The sequence below is a fragment of the Gracilinanus agilis genome, chromosome 4 (genome assembly GCF_016433145.1).
Source record: "Gracilinanus agilis isolate LMUSP501 chromosome 4, AgileGrace, whole genome shotgun sequence".
NCBI lineage: Eukaryota > Metazoa > Chordata > Mammalia > Didelphimorphia > Didelphidae > Gracilinanus > Gracilinanus agilis.
Genome location: NC_058133.1, coordinates 189,670,846 through 189,677,375, shown reverse-complemented (window position 1 = coordinate 189,677,375; position 6,530 = coordinate 189,670,846). Strand labels below are relative to the sequence as shown.

At 49.9% G+C, this 6,530-nt stretch overlaps 1 protein-coding gene across 1 annotated transcript in view; it reads right to left on the bottom strand.

Moving 5' to 3' along the window:
• Positions 1-1,670, bottom strand: part of LOC123245349 (signal transducer and activator of transcription 5B) — a 77,189-nt gene extending 75,519 nt beyond the window's left edge. The window contains exon 1 of the mRNA XM_044674209.1: positions 857-1,670. The gene's annotated coding sequence lies outside the window, so the exon portion shown is untranslated. The remainder of the gene's footprint in view (positions 1-856) is intronic.
• Positions 1,671-6,530: the final 4,860 nt, after the last annotated feature.

The following is a 6,530-nucleotide window of genomic DNA, read 5'->3' as shown; positions in this document are numbered from 1 at the left end:
CCGCCCCGCCCGCTCGCTTCTCCTCAGGCTGGCTCCTACCTCGCCTCGTCGGGCTTCGCTCTCTTGCTCCGAGCGCCGCCGCCGCCGCCACCTCGTGCAGTCCCTCGGCTCCGTCCCCACTCCCGGGTGACGGCTCCGGGCTCCGGGCTCCGGGGCTCGGGGCTCGGGCCCTGGGCTCCGCTCTCCTCCCGCCAGGGGCTCGCGGGGGCGCGCGCGCGAGTACGATCCCGGCGCTACCCCGCCTCGCCCCCTCTCCGCTCCTCCCCTCTCTGAGACTGCGGCGGCCCCCAGCGCGTGCCCGGGCTCGAGACCCCGCAGCGCGCGCGCCGCGACCGTCCTCCTCCTTCAACTCTCTCTCACACACACTCACACTCACACATACTAACCACTCCGCTCGCGCCCCCTCCCGCCCCCCATCCCCGGGCGGCGCGCGCCGCTTCCTGGTTCCGCCCCGCGCCCGCGCTCCTCCAGCCACCCTCGGGGGGCCCCCAGTCACCCTCCGCTCTCCCCCACCCCACCCCCGGCGAACCATCCTGCCTTGTTATTGCAAGATCTGTGCGGTGCAGCCCGCGGGGCGGCTACCAAGGGGTCACTCCCGTTCCCCACCCAGCCAGCTGGCCACCCCTCCTCCCCCTTCCCGGTTCCCGGGTTTGGAATGATGACATGCGGGTTTGTTTTGGGAGGGTCGACTCCTACCCCCGCTCTACCCGTGATCCGCCCTCTGGAGTTGTTGTCGTGATGTTGGCCCTGTGCCCTACCCACCTCCCTTCCCCTTAGCCTCAGGCCGGGTGCCCAGTGTTTCTCCAGTACCCTGGTCTTCTCCCTCTCAAGCTGGGGTCAGAAGTCCGCAGCTCACCTGATCAATAATTATCCGGGCTTTGCTCCCCAGGGTGACCCTCCCAGGGCTCCGAACGAGGCCTTCTTGGCGGCTTCCCACTCGGAGCGGAGAGCCTGCGTGGACAGTTGTCCTCGCTGCCAGTCAGACTGAATTACAGCTACGGGTAGAAGACGCCGAAACTGGAGGAAGGAGTGAGGGGGTCACGGAGAGGCAGAGAGGGAGGGAAGGCGTTTTCTTCCTCGGAGAGCTTTCTGAAATAAAGGGACCCCATCGGTGGGAGCTAAAGGAGAATGAACTGGATGACTCTGTAGGACCGGGGTCGGGGTGGGGGGAGTGAAGAAAAAAAAAAAAAAAAAGAGAGAGAGAGAGAGAGATGAGTTCTTAGCCCCGAACTTTTTCAAATGACCATGCATAGGAGAGAAGGTCCTTGCGAGGGGGTGGCGCCGAGAGGAGGAGCCAGGCATATATTCTCCCCACCCCCACACCCATCCCCAACTACAGAGCAACGGAGGCCACATCTCTGGAGCTGGGCAGCGGTTTCCCTGGCAACCTTCCAGAGGCCAGCACTGTACACAGTTCTCTCAGACCTTGGGGAACCCAGCTTCACTGGGGAACAGGGTGTTAGAAGAGGAGCCCCACCCTCTCCCTTTTCTCTCCATTCTCTAAACATGTGTACCCCCCTTTTCACTCTTCTCCATAGCTGTCCAGCTTTAGATTACATTGACCAGAGGTGACTAACATCTGGAACTCCGTCAGTTCCTTGTATGCCTCCAAACAGGTTTGTTTCCCACATTCACCCTCTATCCCACCTCCGATCAACCCCAGAAAAAAAAAATTAAAAGATCTGTGAGTTCTGATGAGTTTATACCACAGGGATAATAATAATAATAATAATAGGTGGCAGCTGGGTGGCTCAGTGGATAGAGAGCCAGGCCCAAAGACGGGAGGTCCTGGGTTTAAATTTGGCCTCAGATACTTCTTAGCTGTGTGACCCTGGGCAAGTCACTTGACCCCCATTGCCTACCCCTTACCACTCTTCTGCCTTAGAAGCAATTATACAGAATTGATTCTAAGATGGAAGGGTTTAAAAAACGGAGAGAGATAATAAGGAAAAAGACTTGTACAAAAATATTTATAGCTGTGCTCTTTGTGGTAACAAAAAAAAAATGGAAAATGAGGAGATGCCTTTCAACTGGGGAATGGCTGAACAAATTGTATCTGTTGATGATGGAATACTGTAGTGCTCAAAGGAATAATGAACTGGAGGAATTCCATGTGAACTGGAACAACTTCCAGGAATTGATGCAGAGTGAAAGGAGCAGAGCCAGAAGAACATTGTACACAGAAACCAATACACTGTGGCACAATCGAATATAATAGACTTCTCTACTAGCAGCAATGCAATGATCCAGGACAATTCTGAAGGACTTATGAAAAAGAACGCTATCCACATCCAGAGAAAGAACTGTGGGAGCAGAAACACAGAAGATGGGTCGATGGGGATATGATTGGGGATGTACACTCTAAAATTTATATTGAGTCTAAATGATCACCCTAGTGCAAATATTAACAGTATGAAAATAGGTCTTGAACAATGACACATGTAAAACCCAGTGGAATTGCTTGTTGGCTACGGGAGGGAGGTAGGAGGAGAGGAGGGAATTCATGTAGCCATAGAAAAATATTCTAAATTAATTAGTTAAATAAATGAACTTAAAAGTTAAAAAAAAAAAAAGATCAATGAGTTCCTTCTGCAGAGCTCTCACAGGTGGTCTTGAAGTCCTTTCTCCAAGATATCTTGACTCAATTTTTTTTAAAGTTATTGATCCCAAATACTTATGATGAGAATGCTCTCCACCTCCAGAGAAAGAACTATTGGAGTCATCTTTCACATCAGTGTATTTATAGTTTTATTTTGCGGTTTTCGTTGTGTATGAGAGTGCTCTTACAACAATGACCAATATGGAAGTGTTCTGCATGACAACAAAAAGGAAAAAAAATTAAATAGAAAATTAGAACAGCTGTGACAGAATGATTAGGGAAGGTCACTTAAGTTCCCACTTAGGTTGCTGGCATCACTCCCCTGAGAATTATCTGTCTGTAATATTTTTGGTTCTATTCTCTGGATAGATATGGAGATGAAAATGGAAGATAGGCAAATGTAGGTTAGAAGCAATGGAAGCCTTACTGACTCCTTTGAAGGCATTTCTTCTTTATCAACCTCTAGCCCCAAGTTTGGGCTGACACTGAATTACTTTGCCCTTTCTACCTATCTCCCTAAGTCAGTGGAATGTTACCTAAATAATACTGACAGAATGGGGTAGCAGGAATTGTCTTAACCAACCCCCTCCCTTTTTTTAAGTCCTTACTCCTTTAAAAGTTCTGCCATCTGTTCCTAGAGGAATGTGTGCACAGATGTTAAAGACCAAATGTTCTGGATGACTCCCTCACCAAGAAATGTTAGCCAACCTGGGTCCATGGAAGAACTTCAGTCATTCTTCACCTGGACATCATTTGGAATTGAAAAGGTTACTTTGAGAGTAAAAAAGATCCCACAGAATCACCCTCTGAACTGATGTCAGGCTCACATTTAATGCCTTACACTGAGAAATCACCATAGGACAAGTTGGCTTCAGTCTAAGAAAAATCTAACCCAAGTGTTTCATGGATCAAAATAAACTTAAGAGAGCTTCCACAGAGGGATACATGATATCACACCCTCCTCTTAAAGAAAGAGAAAGAGAGAGAGAGAGATCCAGAAAATCTGACTGAAGGAACGGCTTCTGGAGAAAGGAGCAGAAATTCATTTTGTAGTCTTGTCTGTATTTTATTACCATCTCATTTCATCACACCCAGCTCTCGTATCACCAGCCTTCCATTCAGGGATAAAAAGGGATATTGCATAGAGCATCCACCCCCTACTTCCCTCTCCCTTATAATCCCTGCTTAGACACAGATAGACCATGAGACCATTTTCTGGGAAAGTAATTAAGTAGAAACCAGAACCCTGCAGCTATAGGGAACAGAGTTTTTAGCTCATACTGCCTACCAAGTCCCCAGATTGCCAACTTCTGTCTGAGGTCTAAGGATTAGGTCTCCCTCTGAGCACTGCCAGGGGCAAGAAAAGAGGGTGGTGAGGTAGGAAAAACAGACCACACATAGACCAAGGGAGGGAGGGCCTTTCAGCTTTAGGGAATTGAGGATCATACCATTTTTTCTTCCCTACTCCTAATTGTAGAAAGCTACTGACTGCTAAGTTAGTGCAGGCTGGTAGAGCTAAGAAGAGAGAATTTGCTATCTATCAATAGAAGAAAGGAACAACAGGTTTTCAGAGGCCTTCATTTTGATAACTCTTTCTGTATCTGTATTTGGGGGTAGCAACACCAGTGTAGAGTTATGTTATGTCTCACATTCAATTTAATCCTAATCATTACTTTGGGAGCCAGACTGGGCCAAGATAGGGCTGGGTTTCTAGGGTACACAGGAGACAGGTCCCTGCAGGAATTCCCAGGCAGGAGATGCCCCAACCAGCCTCAAGAGCCCTCTTCCAGGGCAGGCCAATGTAGGGTGGCTCCCTTACTGCCTCTTCCTCCAAGAGATCTCCACCTGCCTGGGCTCCCTTCCAGCTTCTTCCGGGGGTGGCTCTCCAGAGAGGCCTGAGGGCCCATGACAAGCTGCGGTCTGGGACAGGGTCACCCTGCCCTTCTTACCTGTATCCCTGGAGCAATGGCACATCATTCAGGGAGGGTGGGGCCAACAGAAAAAAGAGGGGCATAGTGCCAGACCAGCCAAGGTATCTCTTTGGATTGCTAGTCTGGTTGAGAATTCAAAAGGCAATTTAGTACCAGGCAGAGAGTTGGCTGCTTACACAAGAGTGTCCAAGACTCTATCAGTGGGATTAAAAGGGGCAGAGGCTAGAGCTGTAGGATCCAGGATCTGAATGGTTAAGCCCTGTGGTATGAGATGGGACATGGTCTTCAGGGGAATAAAAAGACATTAGGGTGGGTCCCTGACCTGGATAACTTTGTGGGGATGTTTAAGAAAGGAATGAATGGACAAATTTCTATTAGTCCATACCTGGATATGATTTCAGATAAAAGGAAGATGGAGATGGAGACAGGTTTAGAGCCCATATCAGAAGGCAGGAGATTAGGACAAGAAAGAAGCAAAGCAGTATTGGATCTACCAGGGCATCTGCTCCAACTCTACCGAAGGCACTTCCCCCACATCTTCCAGGATCTGGGTGCCCTTTGTTTGAGGGGGGAGGGGGAAAGGAAATGGGTGTGTCTGAGCTCTTGTGAAACTGGGGAACAATAAGAAACAGAGGGACAGAGAGAGAGGAACCCCCTCCAGCCATAACAAAGTGGGAAAGCAGTTTAGATGGCTGACAGACCACAGGAGGGAGGGAGGGAGGGAGGTAGAAAGGGAAGGAGGAGAGGAAGATGTACACACCCCTACTCCCCCAGAGGGCTAGAGATCTGGTATTGGGTTGAATAAAGCACAAAAGGTTTCCTGTTGGACTGGAAGGAGAAACCCCAGGGAGGGAAAGAAGTGGGTGTGGGGGGAGCAGAATAGTAGAACAGTTCCTATGGGAATCCAGAACAGCCCCTCACTCCACACCTTAAACTTTGCTACCCTTCCCTTATCCCTGTTGGATCTTCCTTCCCATGTACCCTCCCTCCCTTGAAGCAGGATGATGACCAAAAGTCTGACTGAGCTTTTCCCTCTTTTCTTGACCCTTCACCTCATGGAAGTTTGAGAAGCTAGCACAGATCCATCAATAGCCCTCTCTCCTTGAGCTGGGTTGTGCCATACTTCTGGAAGGCAGGGTTCCTGGGCAAATGGTGGCAGACAACTCATAACTGGTATCTCCTTTACTCTCACCAGGGCTTCACCTTCACACCCTACCCAATCCTGTATCTCACTCCCCCCACCCCACCCCCCCAGATATTCCCGGAAATATCAGGGACAGACAATATGCCTGGGGCAGGATGGGCTCCTTTTCCCTAGGTAACTTCACAGTAAATTGGCTTCTCTGAAGGGGGAGAGAGGAGGGAGAGATAAAAGATCCTGCACTCTGAAAGTCTGCTTTGGGATGGGGGTGTGCCATTTCTCGGTTTATAGGTACTAACCTCCTCTAACTAGGTAGTCAATAGTTTACCCAGAACTCTCCAATATACCTCTCTGTTGCTCTCCATCTCCACCCCTCTCCAGGCTCAGAGAGCTGTCTCTGCATCTTCACAGGAAGACATGGGGGAGGGGACAATTGTACTGGTCCCCATTGGACAGGGAAACTGTAGCCTCCATGCCAGAGCTACTTGTCACCTCTCTTGGGTCCCTCCAGAGTCCATGGAGCAGGGGAGGAGGGAGAAGAGTGGGGGAGGAGGCAGAAACAGGATGTTTGCTAGCCCTGAGGCTTTGGTTCTCTCTGCCTCAGCACAGAGCAGCTTCCCAGAATGGCCCCAGATTTCTGGTGAAGCCCCCTCACAACCTATCCCTCCCTTTGGCTCCCCACCCACTAGGAACTCTCCTTGAAGAAGAGATTCAGAATAGAGAAAACAAAGGTAGTTCTGTACCTGCACCTCCTCCTCTTCCTCTTCTTCCTCCTCCTCCTCCTCCTCCTCACCTCAGGGCCAGTCAGGTCACCATGACCTCAATCAAGTTTTCTCAAGGGGATTTAGCACCTTCTTCT